Below are 9,842 nucleotides of genomic sequence, written 5' to 3'. Positions count from 1 at the left end.
ATTTGTGCAGGGATTTCCCTTTCAGTAGCTTGGCTGGCCCTGGTGGAATAATTGCTAAAGGAGACATTGTACCCTATTATTTTCTTCTCTCTCTTCATGCTTCAGAGGTCAAGATTGTATAAACTGCAGCTCTGCTAAACTGGAGGAAAATCTTCTGATAATCACTGGAAAGGCATGACAGAAGATGCAGCTGGATTTTTGCAGCTGTGGGATCTGTTTTGAATAGGCAGGATTTGGGGAAATTCCTAAAAGCTGGGAATACATGTGGCATTTCTCAAGTGCACCAGACCTGGCAGATCCAGAGCTAACATCTATGTTTATTAAAGCAGTAACACCCGTGGCCTCTGAGACCTGAATGTTGGACAGAAGGGAGGTTTTCAGGGGCTTGTAAACCTGTTGTGTTATGTTTTGGATGCTTGTTCCCATCCAGCCTTGTTTGATAGTGATGAAAATCTGCCATCTCCTCACTGCCCAGAATCAGGAAGCAGACAGGTACCCATCTATAAAAACCACAGGAGCTGAAGGAGCAGTTTCTTCCTTCAGGCTCACTGAAAGAGAGGGAGTTTCCCTTCCATGTTGTCTCTGAAGTCCCATCAAGCCTCTCACATTGTCTGACCCAGGCACACCACTTTCACCCTTGCACACGAACTTGCTGGCAAGTGTGCATCTGTTGTCCTTCACGACCTGGGATCTCCAGAACAACCTCATGCAATGAAGTTACTACCTCCTTTGAGGTGGGCCAGATGCAAGGTTTAAGGAGGCTCCCACCAACACTTAGAGACATGGGACAGCAGTGTTCATGTGCTCTCAGGAGTTAAAGAGGTTGACTGATGGGTAGATGAACTCCTGGCTTTCACACTTCCACAGGCTGGTTCTTCTAGGCCAACATCAGGTTTATTGTATCAAGAGATACAAATCCCTGAAGCCAAACCCAGGAAGGCTTTTGCAGTAGTGATCTCTCAGTCACTGAGCAAACAGAGCCCCAAGTGTGTCCATGATTTTACACTAAGTCATTGCCTGAGGCACCTACCTACCTTTTCCTACACAGCCAAGCCACTCATACTCCTGTAGACTATGTCCAAGTATCAAACAGGCTTAGACCACAAACATTTTGGCACAAGGTTGTTTTGTATAAATAGAAACATGTCCAGCTCATGTTACATGGGGTCCTGGAGGGTTGCTCTGATACCTGCAGCAATGTCAAGGTCTGACTGTAATGCATTCTGGATGCATTGCAATCTGGGTTTTCTTTCTCACAGAACAGTTCACCATCTGCCTTCTCTTTGTGGGGATGCAACCCATTATCTGTGAGCAGCTGGAAGCCAGGGCTCAAACTCAGAACTCAGTTGTAGCAGCTGAACATGTTGCCACATGTTGGAGGAGATGTAGGAACTCCCCCAGTGCACATTCTCCATGCAAGGCAAGCAGAAGTTGGACACTTCTGCATGGGAAGTTGAGTTGACGTGAATGACCTCACATTTGGCTGCCATGGGTTGGTTACCTCCATTTGATAACCCTGTTAAGCTGTTCTGTTGCGCTGGGAACTTAACCATAGAATCTTAGATAAGTTTTGGTTGGAAAAGACCTTTAAGGTCATCAAGTCAACCCAGAACTGCCAAGGCCACCACTAAACCATGTCCCTAAGCACCATGACTACCTGGCTTTTTAGTACCTCAAGGGATGGTGGTTCAACCACTTCCCTGGGCAGCCTGTTCCAATGCTTGACAATTCTTTTAGTGAAGAAGTTTTTCCTAGTACCCAATCTAAACCTCCTCTGAAGCACCCTGAGACCATTTCCTCTTGTCCTATCACTTTTCCCTAGGGAGTTGTTGGGTTTTGAGTGTTGTCATGTGTCTTACCAAAGAAAGCTTTCTCTCAGCCATGATTTTCACCATGTGAAAGTGAGATGAGAAGTCTGTAAGATAAACGTACATCTCACAAACTGCTTCCAGTGTCTGCACTAGCAAAAGTCTTTCCTTCTGAGGGAGGTTCCCCTAAATCCACAACCACCTCCTCTGCAGCGCTAAAGCAAAGAGGGTTGTGCTTCCATCCAGCCTTGAAGTCCACCCTCACAGCCTGGTTTGTATCTCCACACACAGCTCAGGGCTGCCAGCACATTGCCTGGTCCACAGCACATGGCATCTGGCCTCTTCTGGGTCCTGTGTGATGCCCCGTGGCCCTAGTTCATAGTAATTATTGGAGGAGGGTTGGAGGGGGTGGGTGTCAGCTCAACGTGTCTGAAATATGAAGTGGGTTGTGCTGCAGCCTGCCAGACTCATGTTTTTACAGCAAGAAACTGAGGGTAGGTGTTAGGAGCTCTGAGATGTGCCACAAAGACTTGTGGGGGTGTTGGAAGGTGCAAAGCCTGCCGGGACAATCCTGGAGGACCGTGCAGGGCAGAGGGAGCCAAAAGTGGTGCAGCCTCTTCAGCAACACCTACTCTACTAAATAAAGCTGGCCAGGGTTGAGTTGCTGGTCCTGGGGCCAAGTGTCACAGCATGGCTTGTGTCCAAACACCTCAGCTCTCCTCTGCCTGGGAGCAGGGCTTGGGAATGAGCTCACGGTGAGGCAGTGTGGACAACCCTGCTCCAAGACTTGACCTCTCTTACTTAGCAATGAAGATATTCCCTGAGATCTGGGGAATAATTCCAAGGATCTTTATACCAGCTTCTCTGTGACTTAGAGGTGGCAAGGACCTTCTTATGGGGGCTGCTAGGGTTTTGTAACACAGTTGGAAATGAGGTGTTTGCCCAGCCTTCCTTCAGCAAACACAACAGCTTCACTCATCTTCAATAACAAGGACGTTCCAGAAGAGACCACCATGTGTTGTCATTGTCATTTCCATAGGCCATTCTCACATGTAACACCACAGAATCCAATATAGAGTCACAGTATGGTGTGGGTTGGAAGGGGCCTTCAAGATCATCCAGTCCCAACCCCCTGCATGGGCAGGGACACCTCCCACCAGCCCAGGCTGCTCCAAGCTCCATCCAACCTGCCCTTCAACACTGCCAGGGAGGGGGCAGCCACAGCTTCCCTAGGCAACCTGGGCCAGGCTCTCCCTACCATCACCAAACAAGGCTATTATGAAAAAGTGACATTTCACAAGGTAGTGACAGACTCAGCATTTCCCAGGTGATGAGAAAAGAGTCACTGGCCTCCTGCTACTCAACTCAAGCAGTTCCGACTTCTTAGAAGTGAGAGTCTGTCTCTCATGACTGTCATAGCTGAATGACCATCAAGTTGATAGGGAAGCAAAGATCTCATCTTGCAGGTAGGGGGGGAAAAAAGGGAAATAAAAATGAAATATCATAAGAAAATGTCACATAAAAATCACCATGTGAACCATGTCCACACCAGTGACAAGGGTCTTCTTGTTAAAGAAACTCAAATTTTGTAATCATGTAACTCAATGGTTTTCTACAGCAGCCTGACATCCCAGCTATATCTTCTCAGCATCTTCCTGCATATGCTATGCAAAAGTTGGCTAATACATCCCAAATGTCCCTGCTGGTTTATGACCAAATACACATCAGCCTGGAGAGCAATCACTCAGAAAAAGGCTTGTTATGCAGCTCTTTGCAATTTATTTGATTATTTTATTTTATTTTTTGCTCAGACATTAAACAGCCTCATCCACCTAGATCATAAAATGTCTTCCTAACCCTGCAGACTGTTAAGAAGTGTGCCAGAAGACATTTACTGTCACATCTGGAAAAGGCTGTGCTATCATAATGGTTTCAATACAGATTTCATCAGGAGACACATGGATACTAAGCTGGATTCACCAAATCCCTTGCAAGTCATTCCACACCAAGCACATAAGAGCTGATTCCCTCTGTTTCAGGGTCTATGTAAGTGCTGCACAAGTTGGGGGTGCTCAGGTGATTCTACAAGACTAGTGTTGGATCACTACAGTAGGTCCAGAGAGGTCATTCACCCCCTCTACTCTTCCCTGGTGAGGCCACAGCTGGAGAACTGGGACCAGTTCTGGGCTCCCCAGTTCAAGAGAGACAGGGAACTGCTGGAGAGAGTCCAGGGGAGGGTAACAAAGATGACTAGGGGGTTGGAGTATCTCCCTGATGAGGAAAGGCTGAGAGAACTGGGACTGCTCAGCCTGGAGAAGAGAAGGCTGAGGGGAGACCTTCTTAATGCCTGGCAGTATCTCAGGGGGGTGCAGGAGGATGGAGCCAGACTCTGCTCAGCAGTGCCCAGGGACAGGACGGGGGGCAACGGGCACAAGCTGGAACATGGGAAGTGCCACTGAAAGAGGAGGGAAAACTTCTTGCCTGGGAGGGTGACAGAGCCCTGGGACAGGCTGCCCAGGGAGGGTGTGGAGTCCCCTTCTCTGCAGATATTCCAGCCCCTGGATGCAGCCCTGGGTGATGTGCTCTAGGCAATCCCACATTAGGTGGAGAGCTGGACTAGATGATCTCTAGAGGTCCCTTCCAACTGTGACAATTATGTGGTTCTGTGAACCTGTGGCTGGAGAAGAGCAGACTCAGAAGAGCCCTTGGCCTGTGGTTGTGCTGCTCCAGCTGGTGGAGCACAGATCAGCTGGAAGATGGCCATGCACTTTGCAATGTTGTCATCAAATGATCGAGGTGGGATCATTACATTTTCCTTATAAATCTCTCCATCCCCTTCTGGAGCTGGAACCCTGTGGCTCTGGGGACTCTGCCTACAAAACAGCTGCTTCCACACAGGTGAGTAAATGTGAAATTTTGCAAAACATAGACCCAAAGAAATGTTTCTTCCTAAAAACAAAAAGCCTCCAATGTCACAAATCCAAGTCTTGGAAAACTTGCTGAGAAAAAGTTTTTTTCTCTTGGTGAACACAGAAAGGTTTTTACTCTCAAGTTTGACTTCAAGCCAGGAAGGACAAAAGTCCTTTTCATGAGACTTTAAAGAACTGGGAAAGAAATACCAAGTTTACAAATTCCATTCAATGCTCCTCCTTTTTTTAACCATCATTACTGGAAACCCACTGGACCTGAAACTTTTTTGGCTTGAAAACCAATCGTGACATTTTAAAATACAACCTTGAGAAGCAATCAGTGACTTCATTCCCTTCTTTTCCTTGATTGTTGCATTGTCTTTTCCTCCATGGTTCCAACCCTCTGCCTTCCAACCCACCCTTACACCTCCAACCTGCCTTTTCCTGCACACAAAGGACCCAGTCACCTCAGACCCTTGACTTCCCACTCATTTCTACAACCAGGTCACAATTGACTACATATGTTTTATTAAAAGCCTGAACTCTGCCTTGAGCCAACCAGGGCTCCTGATTCTCTTTGCAGATCCTTTCCCAGGGATGGAAAGCAATGATGAAATGGGCTCCAGTGTCCCCATACATGCTCTTTTGCACCCTTTTTGCAAGCCAATCAGGCTGTAAGCTGGGCCAAGAAAAAGGTCTGAATCCCATAATCTTCCTTCTCCTGGTGGGGAGCTTGGCCAGCTCTTGGAGAAAAGGGCACGTTTCTCCAGCCTGCTCTAGAGCTTACAACATCTGCTCACCAGGGAGGAAGGAAGCCAAAGTACAAGCATCCCATCTGTTTTCCATCTTGACATGGAGACAGAACAGCCTGTTGGTTTTTCTTTTCCCCAGCTCCTCAAGCTTCTCTCTGAGCACCAGGAATGGAGGTGCTGGACATTCGTGAGGCTTGGTGGTGCCATGAAGGTCTTGTGGGGTAGTTCACCATCCCTCTGCCTAGTTTCTCAAGACAGGGAGGCCTCTACTTTCCTTGCAGACCTTATCTTGTGATTCCTCAACTTCTCTCTGCAGTCTCAGGGATGGTGCTCGGAGCTCCAGCTGAGGCACAGAACTCTATGGCCCTGGTGAACCCCTTGCAATTAATATCTCAGGAGTTTATTCTGGAACTTCTAATGCCCAAAGTTATCTGAGCTTAAGAGACAGGGAAGTTATCTACTTCTGGAGCATTTTGGGATCAAACTCTGGTCCTTGTTGTGTGCTCTTCCAACTGAGCAGCATATGAAGGAAAATTCATAAAATATAACAGTGGTACAGAGGTTTCCTGCCAAATCTGGTAGATGGTGAAAAGAGCACTTTGCTGCTAGTTCTTCCAGGTTAGCTGTTCCCTGCTCCTGGGCCATTGGGAAATATGGAAGGAAGTGATTTTTGTGACCTCTGTTAGTGCTCTCCAGGGTTGACACATGCTTGTTTTACTCCAGAAGAGCATTTGGCTGGGCAGCCTTTCCAACTACATCTTGCCTACGTGCAGGCTGAGCTCTGATCATTGTTCCCAGTTTGCTATGGGATGTAAGGGCCTGCCAGCATCTTCATCTTCTCTGACTGTCTGCAAAGGGCCATGGAGTAAAAGCTATAGCTCAGGAGAACAACTAAGGGACCCACCACTTCTTCCTCAGCCTCCAATTTATTTAGCAAGAAGGAAAATAACTACATCAAAACCTGACCTGGTATCACTGGTGAAGATGATGTGGTTCATACCTTGTGGTTTAGAGATTGGTGGTTTTTACCCTTTTCTCTGCTGTGGCCTGGGAGAACTGTCTGAGCTTTCTCCTTTGTGTATGAAAACTTCAGTGAGGCCCTAAGACCAGAAAAATGAGCAACTATGACACAGCCCTACCTTGGCTGTCCCCAGTGATGGAAGCCTGGATGGGCATCACAGTCACTTCTGCTCCTTGTAGTAAAAAACTGGGCTCATCAAGGGCTTATCTCTGAGAAAGGATAAAAAGAGATGTCCACAACCCCTGCTGCTTGACTACCAGCTCCAGCTATAGCAGGATATCCCTCTTATGCCTCTGTCATGCATCCTTGAGCATTATGAGGGTGAAGAGGATGTCCTGGAAGGACATCAAGGAGGGAATGAAAAGTGATCTCTTTCAGTACAAGAATCTTCCCCTGCAGAAGGACTACAAGAGGACACCAAGTGAAGGTGTTAGGAGGCAGGTTCACAGCAGGCAAGGGAGTTAGCTCCTCAGCCAACAGAGAGGAGAGCAGGACTCTCTGCTGGGATAGGAAAAGGTGACAGGAGCTCCAGGGGAGAATGTACAATTTCAGGAAAGGAAAGCCAAAGGGTTATGAAATGCTCTGACTCTCCAGGGTTATGACTGTCCCAAAGAGGCAGCTAGAGCCAGAGCAAAGACACCAGCTCTTTTCCATGATCAGCCAGACTGCTTAAATCTGAGCTTGCACCCCACTGTGTCTGAGGCCCTCACCAGCTACTGAGTCCAGACAACCTCCAGGCATGGCCATCCCAACAAAGAGCAAAGATCACTGGCAAACTCAGTAAGGCTGAAGTCATCTATCTGGGGAATAAAAACTATCTGGCTGCAAGTTCTGCTGTACCACTCGCCATGGACAGCCAATGAGCAAGCTCCAGCCTGTTGTACTTACCAAACACAGCCAAAGGTGAAGGTATCTTGGGGCTGTACACAGGCTCTTAAGTCCAAGAAAGAAGTGTGATTTCTAACACATTTCTCTCTTTGGCATTGCCTGTTGGCTGGGCTGAGGCATTCCCCACAAAGCCCTTCAGGCTCTGTGATGCTGAGATTCCAGTGGTCCTCATTTAGGCACGTCCATCTTGCCCCATCTTCTAGCAGTGCTGTGTCTCCACCAGACACTTCCCTACTTCTTTGATCCATGGTATTTAAGAAAAACCAAGTATCATAGAATCACAGAACCATTCAGGTTGGAAAAGCCCCTTGGGATCACCCAGTCCAACCACCATCCCTACTCTGCAAAGTTCTCCCCTAAACCACATCCACCAACACCACATCCAAACCACCCTTCAACACATCCAGGGATGGTGACTCCACAACCTCCCTGGGCAGCCTGTTCCAGGGTCTGACCACTCTTGCTGGGAAAAAATCCTTCCTCATGTCCAGTCTGACCCTGCCCTGGTGCAGCTTGAAGCCCTTCCCTCTTGTTCTGTCACTGATGACCTGTGAGAAGAGACCAGCACCAACCTCTCTACAATGACCTTTCAGGCAGTTGTACAGACTGATGAGGTCTCCCCTCAGCCTCCTCTTCCTCAGACTAAACATCCCCAGCTCTTTCAAGGGTTCTCCATCAGATTGATTCTCTAGGCCCTTCACCAGCTTTGTTGCCTCCTCTGTCCTCGCTCCAGCCCCTCGAGATCTCTCTGGAATTGAGGTGCCCAAAACTGGACCCAACACTCCAGGTGTGGCCTCCCCAGTGCTGAGCACAGGGGGAAATGATGCAAACTGGGATGGGCACCAGAAGGAGCATGGCACCCATGGCAGGAACACAGTGTCCTATTAGTAGCTTGTACCTTCCATGAACAAGAGACCTTTTCTGGCCCAAATAGTTTGTCTGAGGGGATTTCTGCAAGTGAGAACGATGTGGTCCATCTGGTAGCTCCAGAGTTGGGATTTAAGCCCAGCAGATTGATCAAAGTCCAAGCAGAATGTTCAGCCATAGCTGGGAGACCATATTTAAAGGGTAAAGCCGTTTTCCACTCTCAAGTCTTAGGAAATCTCCTTGGTTATAACTAAGCACAGAGGAGAGCATGAAAATGAACTGGTGTTTCATAGAGAAATGCTTTTCTTTGGCATTTCTCTTTCTATTCTAGCTAAAACACCTTTATGCCCACGGATTTGTCATGTTCTAAAGGTGCTTTGGCCAGAATAGAGAGAGGCACTAATCTCTACAATTACCATGAAATTAATTTACCTACCTCTACAAGGAGCAGAGTTATTTTGTTTTTTTTCTTCTAAATACACCAAATGGAATTGATCATCTAGGACATTAACCCTGATCTGCCCTGGCAATGTGCTACCTTAGGCAGAGAAGTTCCGGGCTGTTTTATACAAGGACAAAACAGGTCCTTGATGCCAATTTCTGGGGAGTCCAGGATGACCAAGGTCAGGAACACAGTTGGCATATCCAGCCAGGTGGGAGACTTCCCATGTTTGATGCTCTTGAAACCTCAAGGCCTTGCCAAATTTTGTTGGAACTGGCCACTGAGATCAGAAGTCATCTGAAAGGACAGAGGATGGACATACTGACATTTATGAAGGCAGAAGGAAAATCTCCCAAAAGGCTTATATCCTTAACAAATCAGTGTCCAAACCACAGAACCTCCAGTTTACCAGAACTTGCTGCTTCTCCCTCAGCTCTGAGCTCTGATAGGCAAATTCTGGCCAAGTTTGCTAGATGATTTAAGACAATTCTGCTCCCAAATGTTCATTGTTTTCTTAACTCCCCTCCTGGCACAGCTAACCCTGTGAGAGAAGCAGAAGATTAGGCTGAGGGAACTGGGGATATTTAATCTGGAGAAAAGGAGGCTGAGGGGAGACTCTGTCACTCTCTACAACTCCCTGAGAGGAGGTTGGAGTGAAGGAGGTGTTGGTCTCTTCTCTCAAGTGATAGAACAGGAGGAAATGGCCTCAATTGCACCAGGGAAGGTTTATATTGGGTATTAGGAAAAGTTTCTTCACTGATAGGGTTGTCAGACACTGGAAAAGGCTGCCTAGGGCAGTTGGTGGAGTCCCCATCCCTGGAGGGATTTAAAGGCTGTGTAGATGTGGTGCTGAGGGACATGGGTTAGTGGTGGCCCTGGCAGAGCTGGATTAAAGCTTGGACTTGATGATTTTAAAGGTCTTTTGAAACCAAAAAGTATTCTATGTTCCTATTCCTATGGTTCCATATTCTATGGTTCCACAAAAACATCTCCTTCCTGTGAGAGTGACAGAGCCCTGGGCCAGGCTGCCCAGAGAGGCTGTGGAGTCTCCTTCTCTGGAGACATTCCAACCCCCCTGGACACGTTCCTGTGTGATGTGCTCTGGGTGCCCCTGCTCTGGCAGGGGGGTTGGGCTGGGGGAGCTTTCCAGGTCCC

Source organism: Chaetura pelagica, unplaced genomic scaffold (genome assembly GCF_000747805.2).
Source record: "Chaetura pelagica isolate M959 unplaced genomic scaffold, ChaPel_1.0 scaffold430, whole genome shotgun sequence".
Classification (NCBI taxonomy): Eukaryota; Metazoa; Chordata; class Aves; order Apodiformes; family Apodidae; genus Chaetura; species Chaetura pelagica.
The sequence above is the reverse complement of the archived record's forward strand: the minus strand, read 5'-3'. Positions refer to the sequence as shown.